This window comes from Protopterus annectens, chromosome 2.part1, assembly GCF_019279795.1.
Source record: "Protopterus annectens isolate FY-2018-M chromosome 2.part1, PAN1.0, whole genome shotgun sequence".
NCBI classification, from domain to species: Eukaryota; Metazoa; Chordata; order Ceratodontiformes; family Protopteridae; genus Protopterus; species Protopterus annectens.
In genome coordinates, this window is record NC_056729.1 from 1,251,309,169 (window position 1) to 1,251,331,443 (window position 22,275).

The 22,275-nt window shown below is 40.5% G+C and overlaps 1 protein-coding gene across 3 annotated transcripts in view; it reads left to right on the plus strand.

Annotated features, from left to right (window-relative positions):
* The first annotated feature begins 19 nt into the window (after positions 1-19).
* Positions 20-22,275, plus strand: part of CCM2 (CCM2 scaffold protein) — a 984,305-nt gene continuing 962,049 nt past the window's right edge. For all 3 annotated transcript variants that reach the window (XM_044062782.1, XM_044062785.1, XM_044062784.1), the window contains exon 1: positions 20-104. The gene's annotated coding sequence lies outside the window, so the exon portion shown is untranslated. The remainder of the gene's footprint in view (positions 105-22,275) is intronic.

The window sequence follows — 22,275 nt, forward strand, 5'->3', positions numbered from 1 at the left end:
TTTAACGTAGGAACGTCCAAGTCACGTGATAGAATGACGTTATTTGATCCTCCTCGCATGGGAAGCAGCCACTACCCTAACAAAATTCAAGAGATTTTTAGAAGGTGAGCATAATAAACCGATTCGAGAGAGTAGGCTGCAAGTAACATTTGGGTTACTGTTTTGTTTTTTAATGATGATTTATGCTATTTAGAACCCCGTACTTGTATCGGAGTTTTTGTATCTGACAAGCTACATAATTCTTGTTGGTTGTCTGCACTCCTGGTTTGTTTATGATGTTTGTTTAACTTTGACTTACTGGTGGATTAAATCCTATTTGCCTTGATCAGACCGTACTTACTTAAGTAAGGAAGTAGGATTAAAAATCTTTAACAAAAACTCCAACTTGTGTTTAAATTTTAACAAATGTTTCTGATTTCACAAAGTACATAAGCAGTTTTTAGTTAAGATGCGTTTTTAATAATTTCCAGTTGCAGGCTTTAATTTCACGTTGCTTTACGGTGCTGATCCACAATTTTATTAAGGATAAAAGTATTTAGTGTGGGCAGATTGTAATACTGATGAAAAATCAAGGATGGATATTATGCACTGCTTGTTTAGAAGTACTTCCTTCAACTTAATCCACATTTATTAAAGTCTGATTTTTTTATCAACATTTGACTGATATTCGTATTGTAAGTATATATTCAGTAAGCATGAATCTTTCACGTTTGCTGGGGTTACAACTAATAGCAGGTCACTGATAAAATGCTATGACTTTTTAGTTTTCACGGTTTAATGTTTCAAGGATGTGCTGTTACTGAAAAGGACTTGATAATGTTTCTTTGTAGATTGGATATATTTCTGTGGTAGTTCTTTTACAGGATTAAGTATCTTATCCCACGCTCCTGCTAACTACCACATCAATAACAACATGCTAAGTATGTACACAGTGGTGAGAGACCTAGCAAACAGGTTGACAGCAACCTTACCATCTGATGCTGTCAATCTTCACATAATCCTTGACTGTGGGCTCAGTTCCGAGCCTCGGAACCGACTCTGCCGTTATTCCAGTTCGCTCCCTCCAAAACCTCTCGAGTTAGGCAGTAACAAAGGAGCCTTAGATGAGAGTTTAACCGTAGACATCCTATTCACCCTTGCTTGACCCATTCGTGGACCATCCTCTGAGTCCATTTATGGAGAGATGGACTCCAAGGTCTCCATCGACCTCATCTTTTCCCTCCACCAAGAGCCTATCGTAGTCAGACATTATGAGACTGGTGGGCCAGCCCCTCATGGCAAGGAGATTACCTCCATCCTCTGTTCCTAGTTGTGTTAGCTCTGGAACCTTGCCTTCTTCTACACCCATGCAAAATCCTCCTTCGACTCCAGCAGAGATTTCTGAGCCCCTGGTACTGACCATCCTGGCTTCGACTGTTTCAGTGCTAGTCAGAGCTCCTTCTCCAGCACCGATAGTTACCCTTAGCTCTTATGGTTTGTCGGAACAGGAGACCTCCTGGGGTTGGGGCTTCATTGCTAGTTCCAAGCGGCAGCATTCGACTTTGATACTTTTGGAGACCTCCATGCCTCTTAGGGCATAGGCATATGTAAGTTTGACACTGGCTTCTGCTTTGTAGGCGGCTTCCTTGGTGCGGGGTGGGACCATGTTTGCAAAGGAGTCTTTCCGGGCTCCCATCCATCTACAGGGAGCCTGCCTTCCAGGCTATGGAGAGGGCCTTGTCCATTGTGGACCGACAGTCTATGCCTCCCCTGTCGGGCCAAACAACTTGTCCATCCCCTCAATTGGAGTTTCCTCCAGTCTCTTCCATGGGACAGAGAGCACAAAAGCCTCAGGAGTGAACCAGCTTGGTTATATCATTTTCGGATACCTCTCTGGAATATCTCACTGAAGTTACCTTTGAAGCAAAAGTGCAAGAGGAAGCACTTGGACTCCCCTGAAGAGTCCTTCATAGAAGATACCGATTTCAGTGAAGGGTAAGGTTCCCCCAAGTCACCCCCTGAAGATGTTTCCTTCTGGGATAGCCTAGAAATCCTGAAACAGAAGGGTGGCTGGACTAACCTCCAACCTTCCTCAGAGGAATCCGTATACCTAGAGGCTTTTCGCACCCAGCCCTCTATCTCTTGGAACTCTCCGCCTGCTGACTATCTTATTAAATTGATCGCCCAGCTAGCCTGGAAAATTCCTGACTATCGAGTTGACCCTTAAGAGACCTGACCAGATTTTCTCTGCCCCAAAAGATGAGCAACACTGGGCCAAGGGTATTCCTGTAGACACCATGGTGGTAGCAGGAGCCACTAAAAAGGGACTTGCTGAAGAAAGTCTTACTGTCCATCTTCCTAACAAGGAGTCTAGGACTATGGATCGATTTGGGAAGCACGTATACACTTCATCAACCTTTTCCCTCATGTCCTTGAATTACATGGCACATTTTACCAGGCTTCAGAGAAATCTGATTAAATCACTTTCAGATACTCTTACAGGAGCAGTAGCTGAAGGGGCTCAAGATAAGGTTACTTCTCAGCTCTCGACCCTTGAATCTATTCCATCAGGAGACATGCCTGGATGTGCTTATGTGACTTCGCAGAACAATTTGTCTTCTTTCGTCAACACTCCATTTGACGGCTCATCCCTGTTTCGCCCCAAAGTTAGAAACTCTAGCCAGATGTGAGAAAGATGGGAAGACCTTTTCTGCTGTGGGTGTATGCTTCTCCACTCCTCAACAGTCATATTCCAGGAACCAGAGAAGTGGGATGCTATGGTTCAAAAAGACCCAAAGATCTTTCCAGGACTCGCATGGCAGTGTCTTCCCTGGGGCAGAGGGAGAAGTAGTGGAAGACGCCGTCCCAAGAGGCAACAATGCCTCTCAGAAGCAGGGTTCCAGAGACTCTTTCTCTGGTAACTCCTACCAGTGCTCCTGAAAGGAGGCCCGATTGCCTTCCTTTGGAGGCAGTCGGGGATGATTATTCCTGCACCAATCTGCCTGGCTAGAAATTACAGTGGACAAATGGGTGCAGGGGACCATTTCTAGAGGTTACAATATTTCCCTTTCAAAGAAACCAAAAAGACCAAGAAGAATCCCAGATGTTCCACCCACTCACAGGGACTGCTCGACAAAAAGAGTCATCCAGGCAGTCCCGCCATACCAGAGAGGATCCATAATTTACTCAAGATTCTTTTTAGTGCTGAAGAAAACAGGGGACTGGAGACCGATCTTGGATCTCAGTCAGTTGAACAAATCAGTTCAACAGATCAAATTCTGGATGGTCTCGGTTCAGTCAATACTTACTTTCTTGGAAAAAGACAATTGTATGTGCCCAGTAGATCTTCAGGATGCATATTACCATATAAAAATAGACACACACTCCAGACGATTCCTGCTCTTCTGGTTGGGAGCCAGTCACTGTCCGTTCAGAGCACTGCCCTTTAGTCTCATCACAGCCCCCGTGGTGTTTACCAAGTGCATGGCACTGGTAGTGGTGCATCTCAGACTGCTAGGATTTGGAGTGTTTCCACATCTAGTCGACTGGCTCTGTACTGCTCCCACCAGGCTTCAACTCGTAAAGGCATGAGATTGCACTCTTCATCTTTGTTCCAGCATAGGAATCACTGTAAACTATGAAAAATCCCATCTGGAACCATCACCTGGCCTCCCAATGGTCCCTATTGAATCAGCTAATGTCCCATCTAATTATGATCACCAATCATTGCAAAGAAGACGTGAGTTGGTGGCTTCATTCCAATTGCTCTCCAGAAAAAAAGAAGTTATAACCTCCTTGTACTCTTCCCTCATTAGGCCAATAGTTGAGGACAATGCCCCTTTTGGTATGTACCTTTCCAAGCACCTGCAGCAACTGGAGAGACCACAAAGGTTCCTCACAAGGAAAATTCAAGGTCTTCAGCATCTGTCCTATGAGGATCGTCTGAAATCATTGTCACTTTATTCTGTTTCATGTAGATTACTCAGAGGCGATCTCTGCCTTGCATATAAGGCAATCTTTGACCCTGCTTTATTGGAAATGCTGCATGTCCGTAAGCCAAATGGTACACGGGTAACTCGGTGTAATGACCTTAACCTGGTATGTGACATTAATAGAACCTGCTGGTGGGACAGATGTGTCTCCCAGAGGTACCGCACCTTTGGAACAGACTCCCGCTTCATGTCAAGCAGAGCACCTTATTGGCCGTCTTCAAACGCAATTTGGACGAATGGATGGGTAACTGTAATTCACCCCAGGGGTTCCACCTGTCTCTCTTGGACAGGGGTGATAGGTGCTGATCGTGGAAGTAAGGTTAAAACTTGGCTAGGCTTGTAAGGGCCCTAGAGGCGTTAACCTAGTGACCTCCTATGATCCCGTATGCCAAGAACAGTAGAAAATACTGAATTGTGGCAGTTTAGTATGTTCAGGCCACCACCATAATCCTGTAGTTCAGAGCATCTTATTTGAATTGTCATAACTTTTAATCTTTTATGAGTTACCCATGTCCATATAGTATTGGAAAGCACATCTCCTTTCAAATTTAGTAAGTAAATACTTGCACATCCACACTGTTTTTCTTTATAGTCCACTTTTGGTTTTCAGAAGAAAATTGTGTAAATATTATTATATTAAGGACCTTGTTATACTACTTGAACTTGCTTTCAAACAGACGAGGATCTGTTTAAGTTGCACTGGTGTAATGCCAGCAGTCCCCACCATCACTTTTAATATTTAGTTTGCTATGTTTGTTATGTCTGCACTATATGTGTGACATAAAATTTTTAATTAAATTTTGATAGTGTTTGTGTGCAGAATATATTGAAGAAATTGGTGTCAGATGTTATATGTTGTTGAAATTATTAGAATAAGGTAGCCAAGATGTTGAGAGCTGTTGGCTGTCAGCTGGCGTAATGGAATGACTGGGTTTATAGCTGATGCTAAAATATGTCAGTATGGATATCTGTTAAAAGAGAAATAAACTTATTAAAGGTAAATTGTATTGTAGACCAGACGATGCAAACAGGTAAAATGAATATCCTCTTAAGAATCCAAACCCAGTGGATATGGGCTGCAGAAATTAGCTTTATTTAAAAAACTACAAAAATCTATGTAGAAAAGTTGAAAGTGTATAAACAAGAAGAGTTATGAAAGGGATGAAAAGGAGTGTAAAGACTGAAGAAATTTGATTTGTGAAGTAAACTTGACAAATGTGGTAAAGACTGTAGAAGTTTGCAGGCTTTGTAGAGCAGAGAGGTGGAGTCCTAATGTGTCCTTGGTGTTGCAGGTTTGGCTAGCAGTTTTGCTTTTGATGGAGCTAGTTGGGAAAGGGCTGGTCACTGTCTGCTGACCCATTCTGGGAGAGAGAGCTGCAGCACTTTTACCTGACAGTATCTTGTGGTGGTTTATAATTAGGTGCCAGGAAAAAGGAAAGGGCACATTTTGCATGTCAAGCAAGTCTTCTTACTGCATCTGGGATTTAGTGAGTGCATGGAGCATGAACTCTGTATATGGTTAACATTAGAGACCCGTTGCTGAGAGAAGTGAATGGGGTTAGAACAAAAAATTCACTTTTTTTTTCTGATGATGGCCTACCTTTAAATCGCCGCTGCCCGCCCCCCCCCCCACACACACACATACACTTCAGTCCCTGCAGATTTTATTTTGATTCTTTTTACCTATTTGTTGATTTTGTAAGCCCACTGGACACAATTGTCCTTTTTTTGGAGGTGACCTGGGAGTACTCTGTGGTTAAAAGACTATCTTAGAATCATTCGTTAGACAAATGAAGGTGGAAGGAATCGAGTCTTGTTTTCTGGGCACAGTAAGCAGTACATTAACAGTTCCAAGTTTTAGCATTCTAATTTCTGTGCCAATTGTCAGAGGATTAAAGAGGTTTTAGAGGGGGTGGTGTATTTTTTATCTGCAAATGCATTTGTGATGAGAAGAAACAAGGTGTGCTGTTACTGACTGGTTAACTTTGGTGACAGAATACAGTTAAAAGACTTTGTATGTAGGTAAATTGCTTTTCATTAAACTGTTCAAAACATTTGTCTCTCCATTTCTTCTCAACATAATATAAGTTAAAGTAGTTCAGTAGTTCAAAATTTTGATTATTTTTCATACAGTGTTTAAATTGCATAGGAATCTAGGAACGAAACTAGGCAGGTAATTGTGGGGATTGTAAGATGCCTAACCTTGTGTACCTTTAGAACACATTCACAGGTTGTTGCCACCCTTTTCAAATATTTATTAATGCTCATCTCTCAAATCAAGCAGGGCTGTATGTAATAATGTGGTGTAAATTTGTGTCGTCCTACCCAGTTAGTAAGACTACTATTAAATGTAGCTAAACTAGTACTTTTTTTGACCTGTACTGGTAACTTATTCTTTAGGCTGAGAATACACTGTTAGGAACCCATACATCTGGTGAGTCTTGTTTGTTGGTGTAGATTTATGTCTCTAATCTAGGTGTTTTTAAAATCATTGCTTTCATTACTTTGGAAAAACTCAAGTTATTATTCCTATACATAAGGGTGGTAACACCATTGATCTCTCAAATTACCGACCTATTTCCATACTCTTTCCTCTATCTAAAATTCTAGAAAAGTGTATACATGCTCAATTGCTAAAACATCTCTCCAATAATAACCTACTTGCTCCCATCCAACATGGTTTTCACCCAACACACAGTACAACCACAGCTTTACTATCTTTTACCAACACTGTTAATAAAGCCTTGGATGATGGACTTCTAACTTCAGTTATCTTACTAGACCTATCTAAGGCTTTTGATATGGTATCTCACCCTAAACTATTGTTAGAACTTGAATCCTTAAACCGTTCCACACATACATTGGCAAGGTTATCTGTCAAATGGCAAAACTCTAAATTTGGTAAAACCACAAGCACCAACCAGTAATAAAAAGGAAAGGAGGAAGTCTTCAGAGTCGAGTGCCGCAAAAAGGCTTTATTTACAGTAACACACGTTGAGCGTTTTCGTCCACAGGTAATAGGAATTCTTCAGAACAGTATAAGTTTTTATACCTGTGGGTGGCAGCCTCAAATAATTAATGACATCATCATGTAATTAACTATTCAACCCCTCTTTATCACAAACAAGTGTCACCTTTTAAAATTAGTCAAGACAACATAAACATTTTCATTTAAAATAATGTGTTCGCAGTTCACAATTAATAAAATAATGTAACTATAAAATCTCTCTATAACACCCTTTGTCTTTCAGCTGTTTAAGCATTGTGAACAGAAGAAATGTTTTCAGACTGTTGGTGACTATCTCATTCAAAATAGTAAGATGTCTTCAATCTAAGTAAGCTGGAGATGGAAACACAATCACTGAGTCCTGGGGTTTGAATGGGATTGGTTTTGAGTTGCCACTTCAATTCTAGGAATTCGACGTAGTCATCCAGAGGACCACCTCGTTCCCCTAGTTGTGCCTGGTTAATAACACTGAATTTAAATGTATGTCCCGGGTTTCCTTTGACATGTTTGGCTAAGGCATTATGTTCATCCCCCTTCTTCTAATGTATTGATGCTCATAGACTCTCTGCTTGAAGGTTCTCTTAGTTTTCCCAATATAGAATGCAGAGCAATCAGAGCAGAGAGTTAAATAAATCACTTCCCTACTATTACACGTAAATCTGTTTTGGAAATAAATCTTTCCAAAAATGGGCACTATGACAAAGGGCCATTCCATCATGAACCTACAGTAACTGTAGCTCCCACATCTAGCCATCTTCCCCATTTGTAACACTTTAAAGCAAGGGGCTTTTTTATAGACCACCCTGGGTTTTGGTCCTACTGACTCATGGTGTTCGCTATCGACAGTAAAAATAGACCAGCTTTTTTCTACTATTTCTTTCAGGCTGTCAAATTGGTTGGTAAAGGGCAGTACCCCCAATACACCCAAATCACTGCTTTCTCCATTTCCAGCTGTGGGATTGGTCCCTTGCCCTTCCCTAGAAGTGGATAAAATTGTCCCAATGTCCTTTTCCTGGTTACCTCTCTAAAAATGTTATCCAAAAACCCATCTGGGTATCCTCTTCTTTGGAACATAGATTTCTACCTGAAAATCATCATCCCTGGACACCATGCTGGCAATCCTGACACACTGTCCTTTGACTACTGATTTCTTCTGGTGTGTAGGGTGCATGCTGTGAAAATTTAAATAAGAGTTGGAATAGCTGGGCTTTCAGTAAATGTTAGAGTCAAATCCTTTCTTCAAAATATTCTTTTTAAGGGTAACATCAAGAAAATGCACCGTGTCCCCCTGTACATCCATAGTGAAAGTAAGAAAATTGGTGGTAGAATGCAAGTAGTTAAAGAATTGGTACAATTCTGACTTGGTGTCAACCCAAAATAGGATCATGTCGTCCAAAAAGCGGCTGTGAAATATCCAGCAATCTTTAAATTCAGAATTAAGTGCATAGGTATTTTCCCATTGTGACAAGCCTGTATTGGCAAAAATGGGAGCACAAGCTGCCCCCATGGTCACACCCATCTTCTGTCTGAAAATCTGCCCCTCAATTATTAAATAGTTGTTAGTTAATACTATGTCCATCAAGTCTCTGAAAATGTCTACCCTATTGTTTCCTAAATATGTGTTGGTTCTAAGATATTCATGAAACCGTTCTAATCCAGTCTCTTGAGGTATAACTGAGAAAAGTTCCTGGATGTCTATAGTTACAAATGTCAGTTCTTCCAGATATAAATCATCGGTGACCCTAGTTAAAAAATCCCACGAGTGTTTAAGTAAGACCAGGTTCATGTCCAAGTACCCTTTTGGTGTAAAAGTTGATGTATTGGCTATACTGAAATTCTTAGAAGCTTGAGCGTCAACAATGGGATACAAGGGGGGATCTTGTAAGGACTTATGGAATTCCAAAAATCATAGGTAACTGTGGATTTTCCATGTGTAAAAATGTGTGGTCCTATATGGTAACCTGGTTGTCCAAAAGCATTTCTTGTAAGGCGGTCTTTTTTTCGATATGCAATGTTCACCTCATTGATTCAGGCTTCATTGTAAGTATCTGAATATAAGAGATTAAAAATCTTGTTAATATATTCATTTCTGTCTATGATTACCAGCCCACCCCCTTTATCAGGTTTCATTACTTTAATTTGTTTGTTTTTGATAATTTCCTTGAGGAGGGTGGATTCTGTTTCACTTGAATTTCTTTCCTCCTATGTTAACCCTTTTGTTTCTTACAAATTCTCTAAAGTTGAATTTGCATAGTTTTTCAAACATAAGCACTGTGGGGTGAAGTGGTGGATTGAATCTGCTGGGTCTCTTCAAAAGGATAGTTTCGTTAGCACTTCTAGTTTCACTGTTCTTAAAAAAAGAAAGCTACATTAATTCTCCTAACAAACAGTTTGAGTTGTAGTAAAACTTCCTCAATGTTGATGTTTGATGAGGGTACGAATGTCAGGCCCCTTTCAAATAGGTTGGCTCAGGTTGCGTTCACCTCCAAACTACTGTAATTTAAAAATTCTAAAGTCACCAAGGTCATTCGTGATGATAACATTAGTATCTAGTTCCATTGCCTGTTCGATTCCCCCTTCTCGGGCCATTTGACCCCCCTGCCCCCCCAATGGTATGTTGTCGTATATCCCCCTGTTCCACTGTCATCCCTTGATTCATATTGTTCTGCTCCCTGTCTCTCAGTCTCTGAGAGTGTCTCAGTGGGGGGGGGGGTACCTAAAGGGCTATCTTGTTCACTAAAGCTGGTGTTCTGTTCATCAAATTGTACATTAACATTATTGAATACTGTTTGACCATTGACCATGTTAGAATTTCTGTTCCCTGTAGTAGGAGATGGTGGGTATGCAGTCCCCTTTTGGTACTCTAAACAGTCCCTTTCAAGATTCTTCATTTTTTTTACTTTTAAGCATCCAACATCAATTTCAATTTTCTTCAAAATAGCTTACTTTCAAAAAGCAAGTCACTTTTGATATTTTCCTTAACAGTCTCAATATTGCACAAGGTATTATTCATTTGTCTTTCATAGTCTGTCAATAACACTTCCAAAAGTTCACACCCATGCCTGTTGATAAGTGCTAAAAGTTCTTTGTGTAAAGCCGAGTCTTTAATGAAACTTGTGGAATATTTCTATAGACTGAGTCCTTTGGGAACCCTTTTCAAGTGTAAACACACCCTTGGGTAGAGTTGTAACTTCCTGTATTAAAAAAAAAAAAAAAAAAAAAAAAAAAGTTGCTGAAGGTTTTAAATTGTTGTTCAAGGCAAATTTGTTCATCCCTAGCATGATGCATCCATTGTTAAATCTCCAAGTCATCGTTAACCAGCCTGTGTCTGTTCTTTGGAGGCCAGTGCCTTGCCCACACCATGGTGGCAGAAACTGAAGTAAGTTTGCCCTGCACAGAACCAAAAATATGGTCTAATTTAATGACTGCGTGGCACTAATAGACCTGACAAGAAGATGTCTGATCTGTGTTCTCATTTGATGATGAAGTTGTACCACTAGATGTCTGATATTTAGTCAGATTTAAAGAGTGATGATGAGGTACTGGGTGGATTACAGGTGAGGGCTAGGTTTGTAAGGACCAGGACAAGGATATTGGAGCCTCTAGTGGTTAGTATGCATTGATATTAGCAGTATCTAGGAAACAATGACCATATCCATATTTAGAGGTGTAAGTTTGCAGTTAATCAGTTAATGCTTGGGTTAATTGGAGAACATATTACCAACAAACACTGTAGCAAAATCACAAAAAAACAAAACACGAACCAAGGCAATAGTGACTGTGCTAACATAAATTTTATCACAGTCATTACTGCCGTGGCTCTGTTTTTTTTTTTTTTTTTGTTTTGTTTTATACCCACTTGCTAAGGTTATTTGTTTTTATATTTAATGCCCTAAGTGGGGGTTTAGGTAATTTCCATAATCTTTAGGGGACATTGAATTGGATCGGTACTAGAAATTAATTAATATTTGGCTTTCCTAAGGGTGATCTGGATTTTTGGTTCATAGGTAGGTACTAGGCTATTGGTCCAAGGGCCTACGTAAGCCTAGTCAGCAAGGTTCCATAGCTTACGCCACCCAAGAAAGTTATTTTCCTGTGCCACTGTCCAGCAGAGACACAGAAGTGATCCACGGGGTGTATTTCCTATTTCCCATTCACTCATCAAGATTTTTCTTGAAGAGTGCTAATGAAGAACTTTGCTTGACATAGATGGGTAGCTTTTTCCAGAGTATAGGAAGTCTCTGGGACAGGAATCTATCCCTCCAGCGTGTCCTGTTTATTGTGGTGACAAGGTTTAGGTCCCTAGACCGTGTAGCTCAGAGGCATTGGGATTTCTTTAGGTGTAGCATGTCCAACAGCTCTGGGTTTGACATAGCTTTATATGTTGGGCAGAGATCACCTCTGAGTAAGTGATATGCTACGGAGTAAAGCTGGAATTTTTTGAGGTGGTCAGTGTAGGGCATTTGTTTGAGGCCAGTAATCCTCTTTGTGAGGTACTTCTGTGGCCTTTCTAGCTGCTGCATATGTCTTGTGAGGTACATTCCAAAAGGGGTGTTGTACTCTATAATGGGTCTAATGAGTGACGAATAGAGGGGAACCATGACCTCTTTTTTTCCTGGATGAGAACCCTTTTATGATGAGGTGTGCCACGTAGAAGGACTTCCTGACTACTGTGGCGATGTGTATTCTAGTATAGTTGGTCTAGACTTTGATGTGTTTTACTTTATCTGGCTTCCCAATATTTTCTAATCTAATCTGATTGATTTTTATAGTTATCATGCAATGTTTTGTATGCCCTACTAATTATCCCCCTTTTGACAGTTTCTGTTTTAGACTAAACTAAAAGGGCTTAGAATTATCACTTTATTTTAAACCACTGCCTTTTATTATCTTTAAACTATTCTTTATAAACAGTAGTGCACTCCTCATCATGGTGCATTTATAGAAGGCCAGTGACTGGCTCTGTAGACAGTAAAACATTAGTACTCATTTTAACCTTATTGTTTTAAATGTGTAATTCTGAGTGACATTTTGAAAGGAAAGAGCCAGCCCAGAACCAGCCTTTACAATTGTGTCTGACATTCCCATGGACAATAACCTACTTTCAGTTAATAAAGTCAATTTTCTTTGCGTATTATTATGTTGTTCACTATTCTATGAATGAGACCCATTACCATTTTCCCCTCCTATTTCCCTGTTCTCTGCAGCTTTGAGATTATTCCTAATGACTCCCCACCCTTAATTACTTTCTCCCATAGTTGCCACTAGCTCAAATGATATATTTCCTTTCTCCATTTGAGCAGATGCTCCTTTTGTTGCCTGAGATCCTTCATTAAGATTTTAACATCTTTTCGTTTGGGTTCTCTCTGCAATTTCCATGGTCTGATAATTGTGTTTTGGATACAGACCACAGTAGTTAGACCAAATCCCTGTTTAATGTAGAATAATCAATTTTTATAGTTTAGGCCTAGTGGATTACTGATTTCCAGCCTTTTTTGCCACCCTGCTATCATCAGATGCCACTAACCCCCTCCCCTTCTCATTTTCAGTTCTTTATTTTTAATATACTGCAGATTATTCTTATAATTTTAATTTTTAATAGTCTTCATTAATTGTATTCTGAAAAGACTTGAAAATGTCTCGTATTATTTCACAACAACAGCATATGTCAAGTACAAAATACTATCTGCCCATCATGCTAACTTTCTTGATTTACCATGTCATTTCCTTGAATTTGTGAATCCAATGTTTTCTTTGGCAATGGCTCTAAATACAAAGCAAATAAATGGAAAGTAGAACACCTCTGCCTGGTTCCTCTGTTAATTCAGCTTGGTGGAGAGGACCCCCCACCTTAATTCTTGCCTCCGCTCCTTCATATCCTCCTAATAAGACCTATTACTCTGTCGGGTAATGGAAATGTTGCCATTGCCCTACTCATAAAATCCAAGCTGACTCTGTCAAATACTTTCTCTTCATCAGTACCCAACAACAATAATTGTGTTTTCTTCTGTTCTGTTTCCCTTCAGATCATCATTTTTGTTTTGTTAATGTTGTCAAATGTTGACCTCTCTCCCACAAAAAACATAGAGCCATATTTCATTTTTGGCAAAACCTTTGTCAGTCTCTCAGCTAATATAGATATAAACACTTTCTTTCCTTCCAACATCCAGTCTTCTCAAGAATACCATCTGTTTCTGGAGATTTCCATATTGATTGATTTTATACATCACCATTTTTATCTCCTCTCTTCGTAGCTTAGCCTTTGAGTCTCATCTTCCTCTAACCTTGGCATAATTATACCTTCCATAACTTGTTTCCATTTTTTTTTCTTACTTTCCTCAGTTCTCTGCTTTGTACAGATATTCATAAAATTTCCAAAATATTGCTAATACGTCTATAGGATCTCTGGTTTCTACTTTCTGTTGCCAAAGTCATTGTGCTAAAAATTTTGTTTGTGCTGAATTTATGAAAACATATTTGCTTAACAGCAGCCTTTCTAAATTTGTGAATATTTATCCAAATGCTTTATTTTGCCTTTAGCACTCTGCAGTTGCACTTTCTTATACTCTGTGACATTTCCTCTTTTTTCTGCAGTGCGCTATCCTTTGTCAATTCCTCCCAAGTAATTGTTATTACTTTTTCACATATTTGTTTCTCTTCATGTTTTCCTTAAACTGAAAATTGAGTTTTAAAGATGTCTGCCTCATGAGCCTTCCCTTCTGAAGAAATTCCTATATTCCCTAATAACACTCAACTTCTTTCCACTGCCAACACCTTGAATTCCTCTCTACTTAATAAGTAGGAAAGTGCATCATCTTTATCTTTTTTTTTGCACCTGATCTGATATATTTATTGGATGTATGTTAAAGCTTTCAATTATATACCCATGTTTGTGTGAAGTATAATTTCTAGCCAGGGTAGCCCAATTGTACCTTGGAGATTTATGTGTAAATTCTGTGAGAATTTCTACTACTGAATGCAAATTTTTCGTATCAAACATTTTCATGTATTTCTTCAGAAATTTACCTTCTTTTGATATGTTTCCCTTCTGGTCCCCCCCCCCCGATAAATCCATATTACGTTGCAAAATGGGTAATAATATCTGCTGAAAACTATAGTATTCACCCAAAGTTCTCTTTAGCTCCATAATGGCAGTTTTTGGTGGGATGCAAAAATATACCTGCATAATCCTCTTCCTCTGCCAATGACCTGTTGATAGAGAAATATACCATCATCTTTCCCCCCTTCTGTCATTATTGTAGCCCCCACTAACAGCATGTGTTATTACTCCTTTTCCTTTGTCCCTGATATTCTGCTGAATGTCCAACATGAAATCCCTTTTGTCAAATTCACATGGTCATTTCTATCTAGATGTTTCTCCTGCAAGATTGCTATTTGCACATTATGCTTCTTAAAGGACAACAACGGGATTCTATTATTAAATGCTCACCTTCTCTGTCCTTTTTCTCCCTATTTATTGTCCCTGCTATGAATAAACAACACAGGATTTAAAACATTTTAAATTGACCTTTTTTCTCCACTAGAACAATACTTACTGTACCGGGGTGGTTTCACTTTCAAAAAACTTTTATCCTGCCCTTGCTGCAGTCTCCAATTCATTGACAGGGTTACCACCTGTCCCATTTTGCGAGGGACAGTCCCTCTTTGGGCAGTTGTGTCCTGCAAAAAAATTGTAAAAATGGCAAATGTCCTCAGATTTTAGGACAAAATTATTTCATATATTTTATATAATAGTTGCATAAAACAGTTCTTCTGTATCTGAAACGACCTAAATGTCATAACAAGCAGAATAAGCCATTAAAATGCTACAAGAATAAGCTTTTATTTAGGCAAAGAAGTGAAATTCTATCCTTTGTACTGGCCGTGAGTATGTTTTGCCCTGCAAAATCTGACGTTTGCACCAAAAATGTCCCACTTTGGGCATTTGAAAAAGTGGCAACCCTGTTCATTGATGTCACCAAGGTACGTTTCTGGCCAGTTGCCTCCCCAAACTGACATCACCATGACTGTTCTAAAAACCCACCCATGCTGTGATGTCGCAGCTCCCTGGTCCTTCCACTACCCATACAGAAAGTAAAGGCTAGAACAAGGAAACAGTACACGAGTCAAGTCTTCTGCTGTGAGCTGTCAATCACAGCATGTAACAGCTCAAATTACCCTCAGCACTTTGACAGCTAGGGAAATTAGGTGTGAAGGGGATGGGAGATGAGTCAAAGTAGTACAATTCAGGCTTCACAAAAAATGCAGTTTAGCTGTTTTAAAAAGAAGCAGCAGTAAAAAGCACTTAAAGTCTGTTCTGTGGCATTTGCACTGTTTGTGTTTTAACTAGTCATTGAATGGCATGAAATGTTACTTAAAAGTAACTGACTGAAAGACAGCAGCGTATGCATGTAAAATCATGCAGTGACAGGAGCTTTAGGAAGAAAGAGGCCTGTGTGATGTATTGTTTTACAAATCAGCACTGCATTTTGGGATACCTACAGGCAGACTAAACAATCAGAATTATTTTAAGATGCCAGACCCCAGTCAATTTGAATATTTGTCTGTTCAGGCTTCCCTCCCATGCTTACAGTCTTCCCTTATGGCATCAGGTTATTTAAGCAAATTGGTCCTAAAGGTCTTTTAAGAGAGTTACTCTTGAAGTGGAAATACGGCCCTCGTTTTCAGGGGATTCAGTCTTGCCAGTTAACCAAGTCTCCAAGTTCCATCTAATTCTGCATTAAATGCTCTTTTAAGGAGTAATAGAGCTAGTGCCTACCTGCCAGATGGTAAAGGATTTTATTCAAGGATTTTTCTGGTACCAAAGAGGGAAGGAAATTGGACGCCTATGCTAGATCATTCTTTTCTAAATCTTTTTGTCAAGATTCTAAAGTTTAGAATGTTATCTCTTTAGTCTCTCTTGCGTCTCTCCCTTTACGTCTAGCTTTACCACCAAAACTAGGAAAGGGTGCCTACCATAACATTCCTGTTAGTAAGCAGTTCAGCCATTCTTTAAGGTTTTAGTTCTCTATCTTACCTTTGGACTTTCCACTGCACCAGGGGCATTTAGAAAGTGTCTGGCTCTGTTATTTGCTTACTGCAGACTTCAATGTTGCAGTAGAAAGATGTGAATGTCTTGGTCTATTAGAACATCTGCTGTTATGGTAAGTTTACTTGCACAACTGTGCTCTCTCTCTTCCCATTCCATCTTTGTATGTCACAACAAATGACTCAGACTTTGTCGGGGGGGGGGGGGGCAGATTCCAAAGGTATATGAGAATCTAATTTCAGGAAAAAAAACTTAATCCTCAAAGAGATAATGACCCTGATAAAGGTAGTAAAACCACTGAATCAACTACTGGACAACTTTTAGTCATAAGGGACAACAGCACAGTTATATGGTGTATAAAAAAAGGGGAAAGAGGTCCTTCCCCCTGTGTAGACTAGTCATGGTTGCCTGGGTGCTAGAAATTCAGCACAGTCTTTCCCTTCTGGCAGCCGGCATTCCATTAAAGCAAAACACAGTTGCACACTCACTGAGCAGGTCCAGAACAGGCCCTCATAAGGGGATGTTACACCCAGAGGTCTTCAGGAGATCGTCCAGCTGTGGGGAACTCCTCAAGTAGATCTGTTGGCCTCCATTCACAACAGACAGTTAAACAGTTCTTTGCCAGAATTCTGTGCAAACAGACATGGAAAACATTCATTTTTCCCATGGATGAAAATGTTTTCTTATTTATGTATTTGACATTTGTTTTACCAGGAAAGTCCGACTGGGCCAGAAAGTGCCCATTTTCAGCAGAAGCCTGAGGAGAAAAGCCCAGCAATCACATTCTTTCAGAAAAGAAATACAGCAAATATCATGTTACACTATTAAAAAAACAGAAAAGTGTTGTAATGAAAAAAACATATAACATATGTTTCATAGTAGAGTGCAATGAAAAACAGTGACACTAGTTGGAGAAAATGTGTGAAGAAAATCTCGATAGTCCATATTATTTGTGATGTAGATTAGTATGTGGTAAGTGAGACCCGGACAGTTCTAATAAGATATTTAAAGAGATATTGGAGATTACACAATTAGAGACAGTGAGGGAGAAACTGAGTGATGTATTAGTATGAGAGACTGTGCTCATATTTTGGTTGTAGAAGAAAGAAGGATGGAGAGAAGGAGATTATAAGAAGAGTGCAGAGTACTGTGTCTTCAGGTAGCTTAGGTAAGTAGGGAGAAAAGAGAAAGAGGTAGAGGAAAGGCCTGAAGAGAGGAAGTGAATAAGGTAAGTTAGTAGGAAAATCGAAAGAAAGGGCTGGAGTAGGAGGCTGGAGAGGGTTGTGAAGTGTGATTTGGTTTGAAGGGGATGAGTGAAGTATAGTAAGTTCAGCCAAGATTGGTACAGGAGCAGGTCCAAGATTTTGTAAAGTTTTCTTTTAGGGAGCATGTAAAGGTAGGTAGATAAGAAAAAGTTATGGTGGTTATAGGTAAGGAGTTCAGTTTTTGCTGCTGAGTATGAGTATAGCCATTTCCAGGGGATTTATTTGATTTGTTTATGACAAAAGGGTGCTTATCTTCTGATCTAAGTTATTTTAGGGAAATATATGTTTATTAAAGGGAGTAAGAGCTGGGCAGGCTGATGGTTTGTGTATGATTTTATGTATTGTAAGTTTAATGTAGGAGAGGTAGAGGAAGAGTTCCAGCCACCAGCCATCTAAATGAATTAGTAGCAAACTTGGCAGCTTTGTTGTAGCAGCTTTCAGGTTGTGTTTTGGCTAGAGTAATTTTTGTGGGTGTGCTTGGAAAATATTTGTTTTTGTATAGCAGGCCTAGTTTTTGATGGGTTTTCTTGATATTGCTTTGGATATGAAGGTCAAGTTTAAGATCATCATCTATTAGGACTCCTAAATTTGTATGGTGGACTAATTCAATTTATGTCCCATTTGCTGAAAAGATTTTGAAAGATGTTTGTTAGGGGTGACAATGTGCGGTTTTGCCAGCTATGTCAGGAGAAGTAGGGCAGTGGATGTTTAACATATGCCAGCACAGCTAACTGGAATTTTGTAAAGAATTACATGTCATTTGTATGTCAAACTGATGTGTATAGATGCTTGTGTTGAAAATGTATTTGTAAAGTTGCTTGTGTTAAAATGTATCTACAGTCTGTCCTGCTGGACAGAGAAATGTGCATGTATTATTGTAACTGTTCAAATGTATATATTATAACTGAGGATACTGGAAGTGAAGAGGTTAGTCTCAAACCACCTTTGGAAAATAGTAAGAAATTAAAGTACTTAATTTAGGTCTTAAAGAGTGTGTCTTACAGTTCTCAATTCAGCCAGAGATAAAAAGTCTGTACTAGGAAGCTTCCCGCATTGTCATTGGGGGGTGAACTAATTGCTATTCTGGAAGGGTGGAGGTTTGAAATTATTTTATGACTTCCAGGAGCTGCAGCGATTCTTGGCAAGGCACTGAGTATGTGCTAAAACTTGACAGCTTCTGCCAAGGGGGGGTTGCTTGGGAACCAGAAGTCAGATGACCAGATGTATGTGATGCCACTCTGTAATCCACCATTAAAAATTGCATGTTAATACTTGGCGAGACTGAAGTCTCACAGTACTCTGTTTTTGTGAGCTGACAAAGAAGGATCCCTTACATACTTCATCTTGCATTGCTCTAGTAAGTAGCCAGGGAATAATAATTCTTCAGATAAATCAGGAAAATTTAGTGAGATTAGTCAAGTATTGTGTTTTTATAACTGTGTGAACCTGCCCACCCGTGTTATTGCTAACATTTTCTGTGGCTGAAACTCTGGTGTTTATTGTAAAAAGATATTAGTATTTTCGTGTTCTTTTATTATTAAATATAGTTAAACTTTTTATTGTGGCTGGTCCTTTGGAGAATATTGTAACTTGAGAGTACTTGTATCTATTGCTGAGATTGTGCCATTCCTGGAAGCCTGACTGCATTGGCCAAACACTATCATTTATATTCATATTAATTTCCCTCTGTATAATTGGGTACCATTGTAAGAACCTTAGAGTAGCTGGCTTTGGGGTGTTTGGTGGCTGTGTAACTACGTTATAATCTGGGCAGATGGGGGCATAGCTATTAAGTCTGTGCCAGCCTTTCCCAGGGGTGTGTGTGTGTGTGTGTGTGTGTGTGTCAGCTACTTGGAGCAGGGATGTGAAGCACTGATTTCACAGAGAGGGTGCTGGAGGACTTTGCTTGGATACTCTGCTGAGGAATCAACTCTACAGCTGTGCCAGTGGGGAGTCTTATTGGGTACCTGGAAGGAAAAACAGATTCCGGACTGTGTATGTTCCTTCTATGCTCTTAAGGGAAATTGTGCTCGATATAGAGAGCTGCATCTGAAAATACTGGGTGTATCCATTTTTGTTCCCAAGTGAACATCCTTCTCAAGTGTCAGTGGTGAGGATTCAAGCTCCTTGATTACTGGCCCAGAGAGGGGACATCACGTATTGGTGTGGATATTAATTGAACTTCTATAGTCTGTAAGCAGTTGTAAATAAAGGTGTATCCTCCTTGCAGCCACAAGGTAAAGACTCAGAGTTTCTTTTCACAACACTCTGGTGGTGGGAATTTGCAGCCCTCAGAGGACTTAAAAATCCATCTGGAGTTGGAGACTTGAACTGGAGGCTAAACATTTGGAATTAAAATTATCAGAGAGACTGCGGCATTTGGATATCAAAGTAGAATCAGTAGAGAGAGACTGTGGCATTTGGCGGCTGAAGAAAATGAGAAGCAGCATCAACATGAGAGGAAGATACTGACTCTTCACCAGGGTCGTTGAGGTAATGGGGAATGAATAACCAAGCCCCAGAAGCAATAAAGGTCAGTAAATTTCTTGCACAATTTACAGAGGATGATAATTTTGATAGTTTTATTCATGTATTTGAAAGAGTATGTAAAGAGTATAATGTTGACCAAGGGTTCTGGGTATGGTTCCTGACCCCCTTACTCCATGGTAAAGCTATAATTGGTGTTTCTAAATGGTCTGATATTGATTGTTTGCTTATTAGAATGTTTTAAGTTAACGCGTGAAGCTTACAGAAAAAGTTTTGTGAGCATAGATGCAAGGAAGATGAGTGTGTGTGTTTATATTGCTGTTAAGCACTTATTTTCATAGGTGGGTGAGTGGGTGTCGGGTCACCATTTCTGAAGGGCTGGCGGACCTTTTGGTGAGGGGAACAAGCCCTTGGCACTTTCCTCTGAAGACTTGAGAATCTGGTTGTCAGACCGAGAGTGTAATTCTACAGATCAGCTGGGGGAAAAGGGGAATCTCTACTTATTAAGCAGGGCAGCACTGCACATAAAGGGGATACCCAGTGCTGGATATAAGGGAACTCATGGTGGGCAGCTTAAGCCAGCCTAACAGAGGCCACCAGTAACAGGTGAATCCACTAGTTCAGGTACACAGCCAGGATCAAGGGTTAAATGTTAAATGTGACCAGTGGAACCATGTATCCTATAGATGTCCATGGAAACATGGTGGGGAACAAAAGGTGGAGGAGCCAGCAAGTGGGAATAACAGTAAGCCAGTGGTAAGTTGTCTGGAGACAACAGGGGTACCAAACTATCACCAGAGTTTATATCCTATCTTGGTGGATGGAAAACAGGCCACTGCTGAGAGAGAGAGAACCTCTGACATAGCCATTGTGAAGCCTGCAGTGGTTAAAGAGGAGCAGTACTTGCTTGGGCAGTCCACTCTAGTCAGCGCTTTAATAGGGATCTCATTCCAAATGTCTTTGGCCAGGGTTCACCTTGACTGGGAGGGTGGAAAAGGAAGCAAGCAAGTAGGTGTGTTTGAGGATATCAGTGCAGATGTCTTGATAGGGAATGTTTTTGATAATGCAGTGCCTTATGTGCATGTAGTTACACGCAGTCAGGCTTGGGGACAGCCATGTGTGTCTGGTAGCCTGGGGAGACCCAGAAGACCTCACACCCGAAGACACGGCTGGTGAGATGCCTATTTCAGGGAGGCAGCTACCCTGTAGCAGTGAGCCTGAAGGTGAGCCACAACTGCTGATGGGTACTGGTATTCCCTTGGACAGGGTGACTGCAAGGGAGGAGGTGAGTGGTAGTACCCAGTCTGACAGTGAGGCACCATTGTCTGAGGATACCAGACTTCCTGTGGAAGGGGAGTGGGAGCTGCGAAGAGTTACAAACATAGAGTTGAGACAGGTTCAGCTGCACTGAAAGGCTTGCAGGGGTAGCTAGGGAGGTGCTGATTCTCAAGGAAAAGGGGAGTCTGTGTACTGGAACAAAGGGTTACTGTATAAAGAGTTGACACCTGAGGAAGGGCTACAGGGTTAGGTAGTACAGCAGTTGGTAGTGCCTAGCGCCTGCCATCTGGCTCTTCTAGCCATAACTCATGACATTCCTTTTGCAGGTCATATGGGCATAAAGCATACCAAGAGATGTATTATGCAGAACTTTTACTGTCCTGGGATTACAAGGGATGTAACAGTGTACTGAAGAATTTGTGAGCAGTGCCAGAAAGTTCACAAGGCAGGAGACAAGGTCGACTCCTTTGATGCCTTTGCCTGTGATTGAGGAGCCATTTCAGAGGGTAACTATGGATATTGTTGGGCCTCTTGAGTACCCCAAATTCCACAGAGAAGTATAGCCGGTTGGTAGTAGATTATGCTACTTGATACCCTGAGGCAGTGCCTCTGTCCTCCATCAAGGCAGAGAAGGTGGCAAATATGTTGTTAGAGATTTTCTGCAGGGTAGGTTTCCCAAGAGAAATACGGACTGATGGAGGTGCCAGTTTCATGCCAGACCTGCTGGCTTGTGTGTGTGGAAGCACAGTGGGGTGAAGCACCTACAAACCACCCACAGACTAATGGACTTGTGGAGAGTTTAAACTCTACACTAAAGATCATGCTATGGGCATTTGCAGATCAGTTTAGGAGATGGTGGGACAAATATTTGCCCCATCTGCTGTTTGCATACACAGAGGTACCCCAGGAATCCACAGGTTTTTCAACCTTTGAGTTGCTGTATGGGCATGGGGTAAGGGGGGCCTTTAGATTATATTCGTTATGAGTGGGAGGGTGTGTGTGAAGCCACAAAGAGTCTGTTGTGGCATATGTCATGAACCTCAGGATAAGGCTTAGGGAGCTCATGGACTTGGCCCAGGAGAGCCTAGCAGGAGCCCAACAGCAGAAAAAGGTCTGGTATGACAGGAATGTTCAAGCCCGAGAGTATGCTGCAGGACACCAGGTTGTGTTTCTCGTTCCTGTCAGAGAAAATAAGCTGCACGCAGATTGGGAAGTACC